We start from the raw sequence: 23126 nt of genomic DNA on the forward strand, positions 1-23126 counted from the left end.
CGGCCGAGTGGCGCGATGGTTAAGAACTGGCTTGGGACGCCAGTGGGCCCTGGTTCAGATATCACATATGAGGGCCAGTGACACTGCCCTCCACAACTAGACTGAAGAACAAAAAAAAACGACAGCAACTTGTCTGTTCCCCTTCCCCAATTCCCCAGCACTGTTCCCATCCCAATTCCCCAATAAAAATCTTAAAAAAAAAAATTTGCCTTTTCACCTATTCTTCCAGCTAAGTGTGCTCAGTTTTTTTTCACCCTTTTCGTATTGGACTTGTTTTCCAAACTTTTGATTATTACAGACAGCTTTCTCTTTATATCAAATTTAGACAGAAATACCATATTTCATTGATTCCAAAAAGCACCTTTTCCCTTCACATTTTAACATATAACAGGATTCATCTTACAATTGATGACATTTTACAATTATTAATGGCAGCACTTTTTTTCTTGGTGATAATAAAAATCAAGGTATATCTTGAATGACTAAAAAGAGCAGGAGGAATTAGTCTGGATTAAAGAGAAATGACAACCAAATGCAATGTTTAAATTTTTTGATGAGATATTGGATTGAAAAAAATCAAAATCAATACAAGTTTTATTAATTTAAAGATTGGCTTTATTGAGGCATAATTAACTAAAATTATAATATATTTAAAGTACATAATGTGATGATTTGATATATGTATAATATGAAAGGATTCCCATCGTTGAGGTAACATATTCATCACTTCATATGTTTAGTTTTTTTTTTTTGGTAAGAGCATTTAAGTTTTACTCTCTTAGCAAATTTCAGTTATTCAGTACAGTATTTTCAACCATAGTCCCCATGTTGTGCATTAGATCCTCAGACCTTATTCATATTATAACTTAAAGTTTTTACCCTTTTATCTACATCTCTCTTATTTCCCTCACCCACTTTGGCCCCTGGTGACTATCTTTCTACTTTCTACTCTCTTTCTTTTTTTTTTAAAGATTCCACATTTAAGTGACACCGTGTAGTATTTATCTTTCTCTGTTTGGCTTATTTCACTTATCATAATGCACTCCAGTTTCATCCATGTTGTTACAAATGACAGGATTCTTCATTTTAAGGATTGAATAATATTCCATTGTGTATATATGAATATATGAGGTATAACAATTAAGTTCGTGAACTTGCCACCATGCGCTTACATTGGCAGCACTGCACAAACAGCTGGGTAAAGTTTCATAACCTCGGTATATCAGTGTCTCACAGTGTGTTCGTGTCGATGTGTGGCAGTGTCTTGTTGAGTGGCATTCATTATCGTTGTTGCGTGTTTTTCTGTGCTGTCACAAGAATGTCTGTGCTTGAATTAGAGTAATGAACAAACATTAAATTTCTTGTTAAAACTTGGCAAGAGTGGAAGTGAAATCGGGAGCATGTTAGTCCAAGTTTATGGGAATAATACCTGAAGAAAACAGCAACGTACAAATGGATTAAACGTTTTTCTGAAGGGAGAGAACACGTCACTGATGAAGAGAGTTTAGGGCAGCCAATAATAAGAACTGATGAAAACATTGCAAAAATTCATCAGATTGTGTGTCAAAATTTTTGGCTGACTGTGAGAAGCATAACAGACCAAGTAAACATTGAAAGAGAACAGTTAGGAAAATCTTAACTGAAAATCTTAACATGAGAAAGCTGTGTGCAAAAATGATCCGAAAGGGGCTGGCTCACTTGATTAAGAGCTTGCTCAAGAGTGTGATCTTTGAGCAACAGGGTTGCTGGTTCCATTCACAACTCGAGCTGAGCTGCTGCTGAGCTGCCAACAGGTGGCAGGATGGCTCAGCTGAAAAAAAAAAAGGTCTCAAAGTAGCTCACCGATGAGCAAAAGCAAAGGAGAGCTGTAGTTTACCAAGACCTTTTGGATAGGCAAGACTTTTTGGGCTGTGTTATCACTGGTAATGAAACATGGGTGTACCAATATGACCCTGAAACAAAGTGTCAAAGTGCATAATGGAAGTCAACCAATTCTCCACGACCAAAAAAGTTCATCAGTCCAAATCAATAGTCAAAATGATGTTGTTAACTTCTTTTTGATATCAGAGGGATTATTCATTATGAATTTGTACCAACTGGACAAACAGTTAACCAAGTTTACTATTTGGAAGTGATGAAAAGCCTGTCTGAAAAAGTAGAATGAAAACGACCTGAACTGTCTGCCAACAATTCATGACTCTTGCATCACGATGATGCACCAGCTCATACAGCCCTGTGTATGAGGAAGTTTTTAGCCAGTAAACAAATAATTGCATTGGAACACCCTCCCTACTCACCTGATCTGGCCCCCAATGACTTCTTTCTTTACTCAAAGATAAAGGAAATATTGAAAGGAAGACATTTTGATGACATTCAGGACATCAAGTATAATAAGACAATAGCTCTGATGGCCATTCCAGAAAAAGAGTTCCAAAATTGCTTTGAAGGGTGGACTAGGCGCTTGCATCGGCGCATAGCTTTCCAAGGGGAGTACTTCAAAGGTGACCATAGTGATATTCAGAATGAGGTATACAGTAAATCCCTGACTTACCAACGAGTTCCATTCGGGGAGAACATTGGTAAGTCGGATTCATTCGTAAGTCTGACAAAGTCTTTGCGCTTCCTAGCAGTCCCCTCCACATCACCACTGCTTTTCCTCTTGCTTCCAGACATCATAGGCTTTGATTGAGCACTGTACTACTGTACACTATCACACTGTACAGTAAGCATACAGCAGCACAACTGTGACAGTGTCCGGCAGACACATGAGCTACTTCCGCAATTTGTTCGCATCTACGAAGCATCTATGAATGTTCATAATGCGAGGTCCATTCGTACCTGTGAAAGTTCGCAACTCGAATGCTTGCAAGTCGGGGACTTACTGTACAGCACTTTTTTCTAGGATGAGTTCATGAACTTAATTTTCAGATCGCGTATCCACTTTCGTTATCCATTAATCTGTTGATGGATGCTTAGGTTGTTTCCATATCTTGGCTCTTGTGAATAATGTTGCAGTGAACGTAGGAGTGAAGATATCTCTTTGTGATACTAGTGCTTTTTGTCTTTGGATATATATCCAGAGGTGGGATTGCTGGATCATATGGTAGTTCTAGTTTTAATTTCTTGAGGAACCATCGTACTGTTTTCCATGGTGGCTGCACCAATTTACATTCCCACCAACAGTGCACAAAGCTTCCCTTTTCTCCACATCCTCCCAACAGTTGTTATCTAGTATCATCTTTTTATGATAGCTATTCTAATAAACAGAGATGGGGTGGTAGTTGTGAGGTGAGATTTTTCAAGATATTTTTGGTTTCCCTTTTTATTTCTTTTATGACTCATTGATGGTTCAGGAACATGTTGTTTAATCTCCATATATTTGCGAATTTTCCAGTTTTCTTCTTGTAAATGATTACTAGTTTCATACCATTGTGGTTGGAAAAGATGCTTGATATAATTTTAGTCTTCATAAATTTATTAAGAATTGTTTTGTGGCCTAACATATGATCTGTCCTGGGGAATATTCCATGTGCTCTTGAGATGAATGTATATTCTGCTGCTGTTGGATGGAATATTCTGAATATGTCTGATAGGGTCATGTGGTCTAATATATAGTTTAAGTCCAATGTGTCCTTATTGATTTTCTTTCTTATCTATTTATTCTTGAAAGTGGGGTATTGAAGTCCCTACTATTATTCTATTACTATTTATTTCTCCCTTCAGATCTGTTAATATTTGCTTTATATATTAGGTGCTCTGATATTGGATGTATAAAGATTTATAATTATTGTATCCTCCTGATGAACTGACCCCTTTGTCATTATATAATGACTTTCTTTGTTTCCTGTTACAGTTTTTGGCTTAAAGTCTGTTTTGTCTGGTAAAAGCATAGCTTCCCCTTATGTTTTTGGTTTCCATTTGCATAGGATATCTCTTTCCATACCTTTACTTTCATTGTATGTATATACTTAAAGCTAAAGTGAGTCCCTTGTAGGCAGCATATAGTTGCTTTTTAAAAATTCATTAAGCCACTTTACATCTTTTGATTGGAGTATTTAGTCCATTTACATGTAAAATAATTTTTAATAGGTAAGTACTTACTATTGCCATTTTGTTAATTATTTTCTGGCTGTGTTTGTTCCTTTGTTCTTCCTTTTATACCTCTTTGGCTCTCTTCTCTTGTGATTTGATGATTTTCTATAAGGTATGTTTTTATTCCTTTCACTTTGTCTTTTGTATATCATCTACAGGTTTTTGCTTAGTGGTTACCATGAAGCTTTCCTTAAGCTACATTGATAACAGTCTATTTTAAGCAGACAACAACTTAACTTCAAATCCATACAAAAGCTCTGCATTTTTACACCCCCATTTTGTTTTTGATATTGCAGCTTACATCTTTTTATGATGTGTATCCATTAAGAGATTTTTGTAGTTACAGTTATTTTGGGTACTTTTGTCTTTTCACCTTTATACTAAAATTACATTATTAGTGTATTTTGAATTTAGCTATATATTTACCTTCACCTATAAGTTTTATACTCTCAAACTGTTTTCATGTTACCAATTAGCATAGTGTTTAATTTTTAGTATAGTGTTTGGAGAGAGTTTGGAACAGAGTAAGCACTCATTAGATATTAGTTATCCACATCATCATTATCATCACTATTATTGTAATTCTAGCCATCATCTTAGGACTTTGTTTGAAAAGACATAAACCTCTACAAACTTAAACAAAAAAGAAGGAATTTATTATAAGAATACACCAGAACTCAGGAAACTCAAAACCAGGAACTGCAGTCAGTTCTCACAAGGGAGGGAACCCTGGAACTGGAAAGTTGGCAGGATTCAAGGCAACCAACCCATGTGTTTCACTCTTTTTGTCTCTCTGAAGCCACAGGGTCTTCTTTTCATGCATTTGCTTTATTGCTTTCTGACTATAGACTAATTTTTTTGGTGCTACATGCATAGGGTACAACATAGAGATGGTACAACTCTGAGTCTTTATTTTGTCAGTTCACAAGGCCAATTAAAATAGTCTAGTGTTTTCAGACAGTCACTTAGGAACCCTTTTGTCAAATTCTTGAACAAAAATCTAATTGACCCAGCTTGGGTCAAGTGTCTATTCCTGATACCAACTGTTCCAAAAATGGGACTATCACATGCAAGTAAGGGCTCCAGGTGTCATTTGCCCACATACCAACTAAGCCTCCAATATCAACCGGGTGTCCAACAATTCAATTCAATTCTGACACTAACTCTAAGAGTTAGTGCAGACCCCACAGGCTAAGGGCTAGTCTCACAAAACTTCTCCAACTTTAGGCACCATCTGATAATAAGCTTCCCAGGCTACCTACACTTCTGCCAGGCCAACTAGCATTTCCGGGGCTCTTATGATACCCCTCAGTTTCAATAATTCACTAGGATGGCTCAAATAGCTCAAGAAAGTTCTGTTCTTACTATTATAGTTTATTATAAAGAATGTAAATGAATAGCCACGTGAAGAGATGCACAGGGTAAGATCTGGAAAGCTCACAAGCACAGGAACCTCTGTTCCAGTGGAGTTCGGCTGCGTTACTCTCCTGGCACATGGATGTGTCCACCAACTTGGAATCTCCCCAAACTCTATTGTTTAGGTATTTTTCTTCAGATTATCTTATTGTATGATTGATTAAATCAATGGCTATTGGTGATTGAACTCAATTCCTCCTCTTCCCCAGAGGTCAGGGGGTAGAGCTGAAGGCTCTAAACCTCTAATTATCTAGTTGGCTTTTATCATAACCTGCTTCCATCTTGCAGCTAGCTATCCAGGGGCTTTTCTGCCAAGTGTCATCTCATTAGCATACAGAAGCCACCCATTACTTAGGAAATTTTAAGAGTTTTATGAACCCCCTACCAGGAATTGTGGACAAAGACCAAATATTTACTTTTTATCATACCACAGGCCCATAGTGTGAGTAGACCCCAGAAGTTCTCAATGAGTAGAGTATTATATGGCCTGGACAGACATTCTCAATAGTGATTCCAACATGACAGCAGGAGAATGAAGAAACTCTATGGAAGGATAACTATCTTCAAACACATTTCCTTCATCTGATGTGTGCGCTGCTGAGGGAGTCCCCCCCTCACTCTGCTCTGTGAGATGCTTCTCCTTGCCTTATTATCTTATTGTCTTAATCAACTCAGACAAGATACAACAGATTGAGTGGCTTAAACAACAAATATTTATTTCTCATAGTTCTGGAGGTGAGGAAGTCCAAGATCAAGGTGCCAACAAGGTTTCATTCTGAGACCTCTTCTCTTATTTTTCAGGTAGCTGCCATCTGCACACACGATCTCTTTGTGTTTGCAAGGAGAGAGAGAGAGAGAGAGAGAGAGAGAGAGAGAGAGAGAGAGAGAGAGAGATTGAAAAAGAGAGAGACACTCACCGGTGTCCCTTTTTATAAGGACACAAATCCTGTAGGATCAGGGCCCTAACTTTATGATCTCATTTAACTTTAATTAGCACTTTAGAGGCCCTATCTCCCAAATATGTTCACATTGGGGTTAGGGCTTCAACATAAGAATTTTTTGAGGACACCATTCAGTCCATAGAATTTGCTGTTCTCAGCACTACCTAAACTGCCCCTGTCCCCAAGAGCCCAGTACCATGTTCTTAGAGAATTTGCCTTATAAAAGATCACCAAAGGGGGACTCACCCAAAGAAATGACTAATGTTCACGTTTTAGCTATATTAGGGATGAGATGGAAATAGAGAATTGGGAGGGAAAACGAGAGGATCTTTTAAGTTTAAAATCATGCTTTCTGAGCAACTTTGTATTTTAACTACAATGAAGTCTAAGTCTTCCTCTTGGAAACAAATTTTATAACATTCCTGGAACCTAGAATTAGTGCTCATTAAAATTCATTTTAAATCACTGATTTTCTCCTTTTGACTAGCTATTGGCCATGTTTTGGAACTATTTTTTCTTTTTCCTTGAAAAAGTCTCTCATTAGAACAGTTTCTGAGCCCAGCCCTTTGGGGCACATCATAGATAGGAAAGCTTCACTCTATATGTTTGGATATTTTTGTATTGTCCCCATTTCTCCTCTGGTTTCTCACTCCATGGGACTGATTCAAGCTCAGAGCTCCCACTGACTTCAAAGGGCTCAGGTAAAGTAAGAAATAGTCTCACAGAAATTTCCCAAAGATATTTTGGATTTATAAAAATGCATTGGTCTATTTAAAAAGATGTGAATAATAGTCCTGGAAAATGAATGGATATTATGAGTACCAGTTAGACTAAGTCAAGAAATTCTCTTTGATAGTAGAAAACTTGGCACATGCATTCATCCTTCTGAGGAGAAATTGTTAGGTTCTGTTGCGGTTTCAAAAACATAAAGGTGGAATCCTTTAAATCAAATCTCTACAGATGTCAACTATCTACCACACTATCTTCATAATGTGAATGTAAAAATTATAAACTATTTTGAGAAAGATAAATAATGAATACAATTTAAAGTAGATATTTTCTGAACATCTGTACACTTTCCAAATTTCTCAGGAACAGCTGTTTCACATTTTGAGTAGGATCTAGACAGGGACTAGTTGTGTTTGTAATGTTGTTTCACAGGTTGGAGAATATCACACATCTGCATAAGAGTCACTCAGATGCCTTCAGAAAAAAAGAAATATTGTAAAGATATAAGGGTACATGCAGGCAGGAACCAGAAACAGGGTGAGTGAGGCTCCAGGGATTGACTCTTTGCAGTCTCGTTTTATTGACCTCAGAAACCTCTCTAATGATTTTTTTTAGGTGTGTTTTCTCCAGCGTTACTTTTTCTTTCAACTGACTAGTTGTAGATACCATGCTTGACATGCCCTGTTCGATATTCTTTTTTCCTGTTTCACATTTTCATTTCCTCCCCTGGAACAGCAACTCTGGCAGAACAGGGCAGAAATGATGGGTGTCTTGGATGTTCCTTTCAATGAAGAAACAAACAGTAGATTAAATTGAAAGCAGAAATGAGAAGAAAAGCTCAGGATTCCAGCCTATAGAGAGAATGGTGTGAGCATGATAAAGAAATCTCACAGAACTCAAAGAAAGAAAGGAAAGAGATTCCCTAATTAGGAAGTGGACAAATATCTTTCCTTGGTCAAAAAGGCCTATCGTTTCTGTCTCACACTACGTTTGGCATTCTTTTTCATTGTTCATATGTTCATTCACACAGAATGACCACTGCCACTACCACCCCACTGTAAGGGAAAAAGACCAAGGTGGTTTTATGATAGACTAGTCATTAACGCCTTTCATGAACCCATGACTAGAGGGTCCTTGACAAAGGAAACATCCAATTGAGTTCCTGATTTAGCATATAGATATTAGCATTCTCACTGCCAGATATGTAGCTTCATTGGCATATTAAGAAACAATATTTGATTAGGAAGATATAGCATCTTTTAAAGGAAAGAATAAATAACTTCTTCCCTAAGTTTAATAGAGAGCATGATTTTTATGCTTTGTGTCTATCTGTTTACTAACTCGCCTTCTTATCAGGTATAATATATTCCTGTTGGCAGCTTGATTTAACTGAACTTGTGGTAACTGATTGAATGGAGCACTATTAATTAGATCATTATTTTGTTATAAGAACCGCTTTCCAGTTTGCTAGAGAGAGGGAATTTCCTATTTTTCTCAAACTAAAAATGGGACCTGGATTATTTTATAACAAAGTAGAATAAAAATGATCAGATACAGAATTAGGGTGAGATTGAGCTGTAGAATGAAGAAAAATAGCGTTCACTTAGGTAATGATAAGACACAGTGTGCTTTTGATGTAGTTACCACTTGTGAGCAGAGTGATTATTTGTCCCCCACCCCAATTTCTCTCCAAAAGTGGAGATTTTTTTTTTTCAGATCCTATGCAACAAAATAATTGATGGAAAAGGAAAATTGAACATAAATATCCCTGTGTCTTGATTCTGAACAAATGTCTGTGGATATAGGGAATTTTTTTTTCTTTGACCAAATTAATTATTTTCCACTTTGAAAAAAATTTTTTTAGTTAAAATTTACTGGGGTGACAATGGTTAGTAAAATTACATAGGTTTCAAGTGCACAATTCTTTGTAATACATCCTCTATATATCACATTGTGTGTTCACCACCCAGAGTCAGTTCTCCTTCCATCACATTGTATTTGACCCCCTTTACCCTCTTCTGAAAAATTTTTAATGAAAGTTTGTCGTGTATTAACTTCAGAAATAGACTTTGTGTTGAAGAAAAGGCTCAGGCTCTGAAAATATTGCCTGAGACTGAGCATCTAGAATAAAAGCTACCCTCTAATTCTCATGTACTTGTGAGATTCAGCCTTACTATCTTTTGTTGGGTAGCAGGAATGATTGTAAATAATCTAAGGATACTTCAGATCACACAAACAAATAATTAGAGTTGACACTGGAAAAACCAACAAGACCCTAGTTAATTGATTTGTTAATAGCTATTCTCCATTTACAGACATTAGCCCAAATTGAGTTTTAAGCTGTGACAAGGGCCACAAGATAAACATTTTTTTTTTCTCTCTAAATTCCTGATTACCCGCCAGCTTTCCATTTTCACCATCAACTAATCTTTGGAGGTTTTTCGTTCGCAGAGGGATTGAGGCTAATTCCAAATAGCTTCCATCTGAAACATAATATTTATATATAAGCTCTGTGTGGAACGGTCAATCAACATAGTAATTACATTTTGCTTTAGGATTTTTGTTTAGCTTTACCTTTTCAGCAAAGAAAATAGAACAAAGGAAACACATTATGTTGCAAGTGAGGCTTTCCCTAATGGATGATAAGAATAATGACATTTCTGTTCCAGAAACCCATGGGCCAGAGAGGGGCTATGTTCCAGTCACCATTGTACAACAAGTCATCCTAAGTCCTAATGACACAAAATAGCAAGCTTTTATTATCTGTAACAACTTTGTTCGTTGACTGGGCTCCTTTGAGGCCATTGTGGGGGGACCATTCTTCTGTTCCACATGATATTTATCTGGGCTGTAGTCATCTGGTACTCGATTGGGCTGGACCATCCAAGTTGGTGCAGTTACATGCCTCACAATAGATGCTGGCCATTTGTTGCGAGCTCAGCAGTGGACAGAAACACCTCAGTTTCTGCTACGTGGGCTTCTTAAAGCATGGTGAGTGGGCTGCATGAACAAAATGTTCCAGGCGAAGAGAGAGGGAAGTACAGATCTCTCAAGGCCCAGCCTGGGAAATTACACATATTTTGCCATATTCTATTAGTCAGAGTGATTCATAGGCCCAGTGCAGATTCAGTGTGGTTACACTAGGATATACTAAGAGGGATAGTTAATGGGACCATCTTTAGAAACTAGCTACCACAAGCATCTAGAGTGGAAACAAAAGTTACATTTCAGTAATGTTCTTGGAAAAGCTCTATCTTGCCCTTTCTCTGTGACTATATTCATTGGTTTTTACTAAGGATAACTCCGATTGGCCTCAGGATTTGGGTATTCAGGGCTCTCTCTTTAAGAGGATTGGATTTGAGGTAAAAGCTGTCCCAAGATGAAACAATATTACCACTCAACTGATTTTCTTACATACTAAGTAGAGCCAAAAGGCTCTAAAAAAAAAAAAGTTTACACAACTTTTGTGTAAAAAGGTTTTTCCAGATTATGTCTCTTGTTTCTTAGCTGCCGTGGTTGTGATGGTTGAGTGCAAGCTTTGGAGTTAAGTTACTCGGGTTTAAATTTTAGCTCCTTCTATTACTAGCCGTGTGAATCTGGGCAAGAGATTGGTACTTGTGAGCCTCAGTTTCCTCGTCTTTATAGTTGGGTATTTATTCTAACCACATAGATTGTGGGAATTGAGGTAATGCATGTAAAGTGCTTAGTATAGTGCTTGGAATGCCATGAGTATTCAGGAATTATAGCTACTATTATTATGTTACAATGGGTTTATGCGAAAATCTAAGCACCAAGAAGTAAAGCATAAAGTCACAGGATGCTGAGCCATTACAGTAAGAGAGGGGGAGACCTCCTAAGCCAAACGTTTTTGAATTAAGAACAAATGTCACGTATGAATGGATGTCCTGTTTCTTTTTCTTATGCTTCTGCCACATTTTATGCCTTCTGCTGCAGATTCACATGATGAGGGTTGTTTTGATGTTGAACGTTTCCTGGACTGGGAGGGGACTGAGCAGCAGTGAGTGGAGGCAGGCCGGGAATACAAACGTCTGGGTTCCCTAGTCTCCACCTGGAGATTATGATATCAGAACCTCTTGAATGGTGTGAGCCTGTGGTGTTTGTATTCTTTTATATTATTCCCAGTTCCTACCAAGGAAAGATTGTGTATTAGCTATCAGATACTTAGCAGAAATGCAGGGTGGTGATTTGCATGAGCTACACCACCTGGAAGAACAAACGTTTGTATTTCATTTTCCCCTGTTTCTTACATTTATTTGCCACATACTGTGCTGTGAGCTAGTGGTTGGAAAAAGGATGCTTAGCAAAGGTTTGCCGGTTATGGAGGGGAGGGGTTCTCCTTTCCTCTGGCCTCGTTTCCATGTACACGGATGTACCTATTATCTGGCATCTGGTTCCACCCATTGTTTCTTGTGAGTTTCCTGAGTAACATCCACTGGTCCATGATTCTCAAGTCTCCAAACTCTGGGGATGTGTTTTATCACTTTGTGCACTACCCTAGGTACAATGAGGAAACACTCGCTGTAGGTGTGTTCCATAGAGCCAACCCTTCTTCAGATGGGCTTTTCCAAGTTCTAGGATGGGGTCGGGGGCAGACAAGCGTCATAAATTATTTAAGTTACAGATTGACAGTCCCATCTTTTAATGGGCCTGTCGATTCTGATGCCGTAATGATCAGTGCCTCACCTTTATCCATTGGTCCTAAATTAGGAGAAAAAAGAAATGGGTGTTATTGTTTTTTGCCATGTGTAATGCACACTTATTGGCCCGAATTTGTGAGGGAAAAATAAGGATGTACATTATACATGGTTAGTACTAATTCCATATCTATATAAATGTTTTTAATTCTTTTATTTATGCTTATGAGTTGAAAGTGTAATTCTAGAAATCAACAATGATACCCATATTGAAAATAATACCCTGGAACATGATAATCCGTTTTGTTGAACTTACGACGAACTTGCAACAACAAAGTGTTCTTGGCCTTCTATGATGTGTAAGTATTGTAAATTTGTTACTGGTACATTAAATTTCTTATACCTTGTATCTGTTCTTGTGTTTTGTAATTGTTACATAAAATTTCTTGTACCATAATATGTTAAAAATTAAATACTAAAATTTCTTTATAATACAAAACACAAATATCTAAATATACACAAATAAAAATTTGAATTAAGGGCCAGCCGAGTGGCTCAGTTGGTTAAGAGCTCTTTCAAGAGTGCAAGCTCTGAGCAACAGGGTCACTGGTTTGATCCCCAGCCTGAGCTGAGCTGCTGCTGAGCTGCCAACAGGTGGCAGGATGGCTAAGCTAAAACAAAAACAAACAAACAAACAAACAAATTTGAATAAAAAAAATTAAAATGAAAGATTTTTTTCCTGAAAGTTTGGGCCAAAAATGTGGGTGTGGGTTATACATGGGAGTGCAGTAGACATGGCAAAATACAGTATTTATTGATTCCATAAAACTCCAACAGTGACATTTCCCAATCCCTACTTAACGGGCTTATATGGATTGTATGGATGATTGAGACCAACCTGATTGAAATGAACTCATATCTAAGTTTTCTTGAAAGAAATACACACACACACACATACACACACACACACACACATATATATACATACATATATGTATATATATACATATATATGTATGTATGTATGTATTTAGTGTCTATATGTGAGCAGTACAAAACTTTTTTAAAAAAGCAAGCATTTACAGAACTCTTAAAAAGAATTTTTTTTTTTGCGTATTCACAGTGTGTCTGTTAGTGAGGCAGGTGTGTTTCTCTACTTTTTTGACAAATATTTATTTAGCACCTTCAACATGCCAAGCGCTATCTTAGGTGTTGGAGCTATCACTGGAATACAAAACCAGATGGGGCCGCTACTCTTCTGTTTGGTTTTATAGTCTCTGGGGAAGATAGGCATGAATCTAAAAAAAACAAAATACAAATTTTTCTGTATTCATCATATGTTCCAACTACCCTGACCAGCTTTCCAAGCCTAAAATAAGAACACATGACCTGTCAAAGGATGTTTTTTCCTAAGTTGCCAATTTATTTTTAATTTTTTTACTCACTCACCCACCCATCAACCCACTCACTCACCCGTCCATCCATCCATTCATCTATCCATTCCTCCATTCAGTCATCCATTCATTCAAACACATTTATCAAGTGCCTGTATGTGCCTAGTACTATGCTAAGAAATGGGATGTAGAAAGGCATAAAAGCAAAATCATGGTTGATTGACATTAATTATATCTTTCATCAGGGTCCTACACTATTGTATTTCTCTCTCAGCCTTTTCAAATGTTGTGTTTATTAACTTTCATGTGTGTCTCCTTCATATATGAGACTCAACTCTGTTGTTAGGCAACATGTCTCATTCATTGTTTTGGGTTCCTGATGCCTAATATGGCGATTGGCACATAGTGGATATTTAAGAAATACTTTTGAATGAATGAATTTAATTACTATCATTGAGGAGCATAACATTAAATATCAAATGAATGATCACTGTTATTGTATAGGCTAAAACTGGAGTAACCAGTTTGATGCTCTGGTATTTTAAAAGATGAACTGAAGCACATTAAAAATTTCAAGAGGTTATTTGAGCATACATTGATTAGAATTGGGAAGTGCCAAACCTAAAGTGGTTAGAAGTATTTTACCCACAGGAGCTAGGGGAGAGGTTTTTATAGAGAAGACATAGCAAATAAATTATTTGATTCGTTATATCTTAAGCAGTTGCCTTGTTTGGGAAAGTTCAGCAGGCTGTTTGTGATTGGTTGTTCTTAGGTTTTACTTTCTCAGGTTCAAGTGCATTGACTCTGGCTTAGGTTGTAGTTTGCTTACACAAGCTACCAAATTAGAGCCACCTCAGTCTAATGGCCTCCTTATTTAAATACTTTAACAGATGTGAACGAATAGTGCCACACCTATGTGAAGTGGATGGCTTCTGGTGAGACCTCATCAGGCATGGCCAGCAGTCATCAGTACCAGTTCCTCTATCACTTTGCTTTGCCTCTTAGTGCCTTAAGTCTTGGGATCCTTCAGGGAGTAAGAGCAATAACACATTGCAATGCCCCTGAGGGAGATGAATGAAATGATTGATAAAGGGACAATGTTCCTTGGACATAAGCTCTGCATAACCAAAATGTAGTTACTCTGGCAACCTATGAATTGGCATATCTTAATCGCACCAAATCACACTGTATCTCTAGATTCTAGAAGAGTTTAGTGAAATAGTCAAAAGCTAAGGAATTTCAAGTTTTTTCTTAGTTTCAAAAATAATTTTTAGAAGCGCCTCTTAAAGGAAAGCCTATTTTAGAAGAGTGAATGAGGTACCTGGCACAGGTCTCTCAACTCTCGAAGTAGACCTGTGAGCTTCAAATGCAAAAAGGGGCCATAATTTCTTCTCTCACAGGTGCAGTACAAATCAAATGATTTCCATTTGTTTTACTTGTCACTGTAGCCACCACTATAGCTTTGTTATGTCTTTGTGCTTCCCTCCTATTTGCCTACCAATTCCTGATAAGATTTTCCACAGTTCTTGGCTGAGATGTAAACTTATAAATTACCTGACAGTAAAGTCAGGGAATTACTAAATCACCATCCAGTCTGATCGCAAAATCAAAATGTTTGTGATATGTCAGACCTTTAACAAGTCTATTGCTTCTTTTGAAAAATGTGTTGGTTCTCCTAACCACGGAGTCATTCCATGAATTTTGCTCTGATACCATACCCAAGGCGCAACATCTTCAGACTACAAATTATGTCCAACATCTAACAAAGTGGCTAAGCAGCATTAATGTCTTTTTATTTTTAAGAATCTTATTTTATAGTTTAATTCCCTATAGAGCAGAGTTGAGCTCTGTGTCTTTGGTAACTCAAGTAGATAGTGTAAAATGTGTCCTGAAGCTTCAGGGAGTAAAAGATTAGTCTCTAGGTCCTGAGCCATTTATGCTTTCCTGTTAGACATTTTCCCTCTAAGGGCTGTTCAGAATTATGTTATATATGTGGGTATATACATTTATGTGTTATATAAAACTCTCACCACTCTGTTCATCAAATCCCAGTTTGTTAATGACTATTGTTCCTGCTGGACTTCAGTTACTCTTGCCCATAGATGGCAAACTGGGGACCTTGGTAGCACATTTGTCAAGCCCAAATTCTTTTACAAAGCCAAAAGTAAAGAGCTTTAAAGAAGATTTTGAAGAAGTGTTTGAACATTAGAGTTGAGCAAGCACTTCCAAATCTGCTGAGAGTGATAATCACTGCAAACAATGGCTTCATTGAGCTTGAGGAGCTCAAGCGGGGCTACCAATTTCCAGGTGAAAAATTTAATATTGGAGGAATGTGTTGGCCTATTCAATATAGAAACTCATTTCTGAGAATAGCCAATAACTGGAGTCTTACAAAAAGGCAGATTCTCACAGGAAGTTTTAAAAAATGTTTAAAGAAAACATACCTGCGCCTTTCCAAGTGGTGTAAGTGGTAATCTGAGATGTAATATGAATACTCTTTTTTGTACTGAAAATAAGAAAACATGCACTCAAAACATACACTCTCTTACCTCCCAACATTCTCTCTGTCTCTCACATATACACAGATACACATGTACCTGTGGAGTACACATAATGCTTTTAAAAACTTGAGTATGCATTTCTGTGTATGAGAGTTTCAGAACAAAAATATTCTATCTGGCCCTGGTAAGAATTGCAAGATCTTTTATTCTCAAATTTGTCACCTTCTCTCACCTTGCTTCCTATCTTAAACAACTCTTCTTCAACTTACAAATAAGCCCCAAACGCTACATCAATATTTTTGGGTTGTCCAACTAACTAATAATCATTTATTTTTAAAATAACTCTTTGTTGTTCAATTACAGTTGATATATAATATTATATTAGTTTCCAGTGTAGAAAATAGTGACTAGACATTTTATAACTTACAAAGTGATCACACTGATAAATCTAGTACCCATCTGATACCATACATAGTTATTACAATATTATTGATGATATTCTCTATGCTGTACTTTATATCTCTGAAACTATTTTGTAACTACCAATTTGTACTTCTAAATTCCTTCCCCATCTTCACCCATCCCCTCTAAACTTGTCCCCTCTAGCAATCATCAGTTTGTTCTCTGTATCTATGAGTCTGTTTCTGTTTTGGTTGTTTGGTTTTTCAGATTTGACATATAAGTGGAATCATATGGTGTTTGTCTTTCTCTGTCTGACTTATTTCACTTAATATAATACTCTCTAGGTCCATCCATGTTGTTGCAGATGGAAAGATTTCATTCTTTTTTATGGCCAAATAATATTCCATTGTTTATATATGGCCAAGTAATATTCCATTGTTTCATTCTTTTTTATGGCCAAGTAATATTCCTTTTAAAATCCATTTATCTATTGATGGAAACTTAGGTTGCTTCCATATCTTAGCTATTGCAAATAGTGCTGTAGTGAACATAGGGGTGCCTATGTCTTTTTTTTTTTTTTTTTAGCTGAGCCATCCTGCCACCTGTTGGCAGCTCAGCGGCAGCTCAGCTCGGGCTGGACTTGAACTGCTGTTGCTCAGAGCTCAAACTCTTGAGTGAGCCCTTAACCAACTGAGCCACTCGGCCGGCCTCCCTGTGTCTTTTTTAATTAGTGCTTGGGTTTCTTTGGATAAATACCCAGTAGTGGGATTAATGATTCCTTCTTTGTCTCTTCTTAGAGCCTTTGTTTTCAAGTCCATTTTGTCTGGTCTAAGTATTGCTACCTCAGCTTTTGTTTGTTTCCATTTCCATGAAATATCTTCATCCCTTTACTTTCAATCTGTGTGTGTGTCTTTCATCTGAAGTGAGTCTTACATAAGCAGCATATGTAAGGGTCTTGTTTCTGTATTCATTCAGCCACTTTATATCTATTGATTGGAGTATTTAATACATTTACATTTAAAGTAATTGTTGATATGTAGTTATTACCATTTTATTATTCATATGTTTGGTCTTTTTCTTCTTCTTTTCTTAAAGAAATCCGTTTAACATTTCTTGTAATTCTGAATTGGTGGTGCTGAACTTCTTTAGCTTTTTCTTGTCAGGGAAGCTCTTTACCTGTCCTTCGATTCTAAATGATAGCTTTGCTGGGTAGAGCAATCTTGGTTGTAGGTCCTTGCTTTTCATCACTTTGAGTATTTCTTGCTATTCTCGTATAGCCTGCAAAGTTTCTGTTGAGAAATCAGCTGACAATCTTATAGGAGAGCCTGTGCAGGTAACTATTTGCTTTACTCTTGCTGCTTTTAAGGTTCTCTCTTTGTCTTTAACCTTTGGCATTTTAATTATGATGTGTCTTGGTGTGGGCCTGTTTGAGTTCATCTTGTTTGCACTTGCTGGGCTTGTATGTCTATTTCTTTTGACAGGTTAGGGAAGTTTTTAGTTACTATTTCTCCAGAAAGTTTTTCAATTCCTTGCTCTCTCTCTTCTTCTTCTAGTATCTCTATGATGTGAATGTTGGTACATATGATATTGTCCCAGAGGCCCCTTATACTACCCTCATTTTTTTGGATTCTTTTCTCTTTTTACTGTTTTGATTGGGTGTTGTCTGCTACCTTCTTTGACAAATCACTATTTCAATCCTCTGCTTCATCTAATCTACTGCAATTTTCTCTAATGTATTCTTCATTTCAGTTATTGCATCTTTATTTATGACTAGTTCTTTATGTTTTCTATCTCCATTTTTATGTTTCTTATTTTTTTGTTGAATTTCTCTCTGAGATCATTGAGCATCCTTATAATCAGTGTTTGAAACTCTGCATCTCCATTTTGTCTCCATTTTATTAGGTTATTTTTCTGGAGCTTTGTTCTGTTATTTATTTTGGGGCATGTTTCTTTGTCTCCCCAGTTTAGTTGCCTCCCTGTGTTTAGGTAGGGTTTATATGTCTCCTGGTCCTAGTAGAATAGCCTTATGTAGTAGGTGTGCTTTGTGGTGCAGTGGCAGAGTCTTCTAGGTCACCTGAGCTGGGTGCTTCAGGTGCGACCCTTTTGTGGGTGTTGTATGTGCCCTCCTATGTAGTGGAGCCTTGATTGCTGTTGGCATGCCAATGGAAGGGACTGACCCTCAGTATGATTGGTTGTGAGGACTGGCTCTGAGTACAGTAGAAGAGCTATTGTGCAGGGGCTGACCCTAAGGAGTGGAATTTGCTTTAGTGGGGCTCTGGTACCTGCTGAGTTTGGGTGTGTCATTTGTGGAGGTGATTGGGTGGTATTCTGGTATGGTCTGAATCTGGTCACTGGGTGTGTTGGTTTGGGGGCTTCTTAGGTGTGCTTTGGTGCAGGCCAAGGTCAGCCAGTGCCTGTGCTATGCTTGGGGCTGCTTGATATGAGCTACAAAGTGATCCTCAGATGGTTGCCACTTATGCTGGGCTTGGAGGCACCTGGGAGATGCTCAGCTCTAAATTGGGGCCGGCTGCCACCAGTGCCAGTCTTGGGGCTGCTTAGTAAGAGGTACGGGGCACACCAAGACCAGACACTGTTTTGAGTTTGTGAACCTTTGAGGGATTTTAGGAAAGTCCTCAGCATGAGCCAAGGCAGGCCATTTGCATGGAAAAGCCAGTGGAAGTGACTTGGGTGGGCCCACATGTTGGGTAGGTCGGGTTTCAGGGAATCACTATCGTCAGGCAGAAGTTATTAGGTAGATAGATGGAGACTCAGATGTGGCAGCTGCATGGAGACTCGATGTGGCAGTTGCTGTGCATGCAGGCTGGGTAGGGGGAGGGCTCAACAAAGGAACAATGGCTTCTCCCAACACTCCTGTCTAGGAGAAAGCTGTTACTCCAACTCTTTCCCTGAGGCCAGACAATTCAATTCTTCTCTCTATATCCCTGGTACCTTTCAAGTTGCTGCCCCAGTGCTAGAGCTCAGTGTAAGTGAGTGTGTCAATGAGTAAGTCCATGCACAGGTCCTTTAAGAGGAATGCCTGGGACTCCAGCAGCCCTCTGTCTCCCTCAGATACAATCTCTGCTGGTTTTCACAGCCAAAAGTTGTGGAGACTTCTCTTCCCAGCAGTAGAACCCTGGGCTCTGGAGCCTGGTCTGGGGCTGGGACCCCTTGCTCCTCGGGACTATCCAAAACAGATACCCTCCCAGTTTTTACAGCTACACATGCATGTGGGAACAGCCCGTTCTCTATCTCTGTTCCTCCTACCGTCTCGATGTGGCTTCTTCTGTACATCTTTAGTTATAGGACATCTGTTCAGCTAGGCTTCAGGTGATTCTCAATGATGGTTGTTCTGTAGTTGTAATTTTAATGTGGTCATGGGAAGAGGCGAGCATGGTGTTTACCTACTCTGCCATCTTGATCAGAACTCAGCCATTTATTTTGCTTGCCCATAAGTATCAATAAACAATGTTGGCTAATTCTCTCAAAGATTAGGTCCATCTTGACATCTTTATTTCAGGTCTAAACCCAAGGTGAAGGGCCAAAAAGACTTTGGTGGATGTAGCTTGGAGACATGCAGTCTTTCAATGCCTCCGTTTATAGCCTCCATTATCATGTTTCTCATGTAATGAATCAGATCATCCTCTTTCTCATTAGCCAGCCCTTCCAATGGCTTGGTCCACTTCAAATGAATTGTTAACTGCAGATCATGAATGCTCAAATATCTCATCAATTCCACATAATTCCCCTAATTGAGAAACTTGTACTTTCATTGCATCCTCGAAAAGCAATTTCCTAATGACTTATTAAAATAATGCCATTTGCCAGCCTTTAAAAAAGTCCCACTTTTGCATGGTGCCAGGCTATAATTAGTATTGCAGCATCAGTGATTACACTGAATACCAATTTGAGGCATTTACATAGCCTTAACGGAGTTCGGTCACTAATGGGGTACGGCACTTTGATTGTTCCTTGATACCTGAATGCTGCGGCAATATCTAGTTCTTTGGGTTACCTTGAAATGTTGATTTCAGACTTCTGAAACCATGGCAACTGTTGGTTCAAATGAATCCCAGAGCTTTAAAAACTAAGATTTCCTTGTCGAATGTCTTTGCTTTTTTTTTTTTTTTTAACTCCTTGGTTCACAAAACTCATGAGAAAATAGTTGCAGCCAGATTTTGTATAAACGTGGTATTTACTCACCATTCTAAAGGAAAGGGCAGAACACAGGTGTAATTATTTCCCTATCAGATAGTGTGGGCCTCATAACCGGTGTCTAAAGGTTACATGGTAATATAGTAGCAAAGTGGTTAAAAATAAAAGGACAGTATTAGAATCTGTCCAATTGTTAGAGTGGACAAGCTTACCAATCATTCCATATTCACCTGAACACCAAAATCCTCAAGTTCTATGATGCAGTATTTTTTTGTATTTCTCTCCTCCTCATTTTCATTACCACTTCCCCAATCTAGGCAACAGCCTGCTAACCCAGTTCCCTGACTCTTACCTGGCACCTCTTTGATCCATCCTCATGTCTAGTCGATCTTGCTACTTGAAAACCTGTGATGGATTTCCGTCACCTTCAGAACAAAGTCAAAATTTTTTACATGAATTCAAGGTTTTCTGCTCTACAAACTGGCTCAGCCTAACCTTTTCCTTTTTTTAAGATTTTATTGGGGAATTGGAGGGGAACCATGCTAGGGAATTGGGGGAAGGGAAACAGACAAGTTGCTGTCCTTTTGTTCTTTAGTCTAGTTGTGGAGGACGTTGCTTCACTGGCCCATGTTGGTATTATCATTGTGCTCTTCCTGGGTGAGGCAGATTGGTCTCCGGCCTTTGGATGGTCACACACAGTGGTTCTTGACAGCTCACACCGGCTGCTGGCCACTCACTCTGGATGCTGGCTATACACTGTAGCTTATGGCAGCCCACTGAAGCAGGGGCTGCAGTCTACGCCATCACCGTCAACTCACGGCAGCCCAGCTCCAGGTTGAGCTGTTGTTCACCATCTTAGCTGTAGAGGGCATTGTCATTGGCCCTCATGTGGGATCCGAACTGGGGCCCTGCTGCTCAGAGCTGGCATCCCAAGCCAACTCTTAACCAACGCGCCACGCGGCCGGCCCTCAGCCTAACTTTTTAAAGCTTTTCTCTATTCACTTCACATTATATACCCCAAATTCTAGACATACCAGATTACTGATATTCCCTGAACAGAACCTGTCATTTCTTCTCTTTCTGGCTTTGTTTTTACTGTTCTCTGTCTAGGATACCCTATGTTCACCTGGTCAGATATCCATCAAGATAAGAATTTCTGCAAGCATCAGTTAAAATGTCCCCTCCTTTCTAAGTTTCTTTGACATCCTTGCCCCTTTCTCTACTTCCCAGCAAACTGCCAGCCATATTAGTGTTACGTCCATATCAGACTTTATTTTAATTAATTGTACATTTCTGTTTTTTCCTTTCTGCTGCATTATGAACTCTTTGAAGGCCAGGAACCTGCCACATTTACCTCTTTGTTCATAGTATTTAGCACAGTGCTTATCATATGGCAGAATTCTCGTGTTTGTTGAGATGAATTGAATTGTCACTAAGTCTGATTCTGTAACCATTGATCATTGAAATAGCTCAAGACAAAATAATGAAGTAAAAACTTTTTTCATTGTATTCATTCTTCTTTTCAGACCTAACCCTTTTTACCCATCTAGTTCCAACATTGCTCTTGTAGTTTTCATCAGCATGTAGAGAACCCCTTACAGTTAGGACAATCTCCAGTTTGTACAGAGTTCAAGCAAATGAAAAAAAGAGGGAGCCCAGCCGAAAGTTTAGGAAAACATAAAACACGCAAGTCTAGGTTGATGTCCTGAATGCTAGGATTGGATGAAAACCCCTCGAGGGCCTCTGCCATATTGTCCTCACCACCTCTCCTTTCCTTCTCCCTAATGTCCTGGACAAAAACAAAACTTCACCTCCTCACAGACTGCTATACTTAACAAGTCTCCCAGACCCTATGGAGAGTCCTTTCCCTTCTCCCTTTTGGAGTAATTCCCCCTTCCCCCCACCCTTTAAGATTTGTGATGCTTCATGGAGAATAGGTACGTTAATATGATCACTTGAGAACAGGTGGTCATTGCCCATTACCGATAATTTGATTTTCAATAGCATCTGAAAATAGAAGAGATTAAACGCCAGGGTACGTTTTCTTCCCCCTTGAGAAACTGCCTACATACACCTATTAAAGAACCTCAACCATTTCACCCTGAAATCCCCAGTGCTATATTGTCTCATCCCAGGGGTTAAAAAGTTGTCCAGCAGAAGCAAAAACTTTATGTCAGGTTCTTCTGTGCTTATTCTTTTTTTCTAATGGCTGCTTGACAAAAGGAGGCCAGAGAACAGTAGACAAAGTGAATTCTGTTTCTGCCTGGAGCAGGGGCAGAAGTAGTAAGGATGCTTCACATGGTTTGTGTTTTCCTATCATCTGTCTTGTCTCTCGGCTTCTTTAACTCTTAAAGCCATTTTGTTCTATTCTTAGTTTTACCTTCTCTGCTCATGCGTTCCATCATATTAATTTAAATATTCTTAGTTAATGTTTGAGTCATTCATTCTTTCAATCATTCATTTCAACAAAATTTAATTGAATACCTACTATATTAATCAGGGTAAGTAATACTAATTATTTTAACAAAAATCTCAATAGCTTACCACAATGGTTTGTTTCTTGCTCACCTGAAGTCCAGTATGACTGTTTCTTCTGAGACCGCTTGTTTTTTTTTTAAAATACCTCCATCAGGGTTTTTTTTTAAAGATTTTATTGGGGAATTGGGGGAGGGGAACAGCGTTGGGGAATTGGGGGAAGGGGAACAGACAAGTTGCTGTTGTTGTGTTCTTCAGTCTAGTTGTGGAGGACATTGCTTCACTGGCCCAGGTTGGAACCATCATTGCGCTCTTCCCGGGCAAGGCAGATCAGTCGCCAGCTTCTGGACAGCCGCTCATGGCGGCTGC

At 38.5% G+C, this 23126-nt stretch overlaps 1 pseudogene; it reads right to left on the reverse strand.

Moving 5' to 3' along the window:
- Window positions 1-20660, reverse strand: part of LOC109394363 (40S ribosomal protein SA-like) — a 23879-nt pseudogene extending 3219 nt beyond the window's left edge.
- Between the last annotated feature and the right edge of the window lie 2466 nt (window positions 20661-23126).

Source organism: Hipposideros armiger, unplaced genomic scaffold (assembly GCF_001890085.2).
Source record: "Hipposideros armiger isolate ML-2016 unplaced genomic scaffold, ASM189008v1 scaffold_420, whole genome shotgun sequence".
In the NCBI taxonomy this organism is placed as follows: Eukaryota; Metazoa; Chordata; class Mammalia; order Chiroptera; family Hipposideridae; genus Hipposideros; species Hipposideros armiger.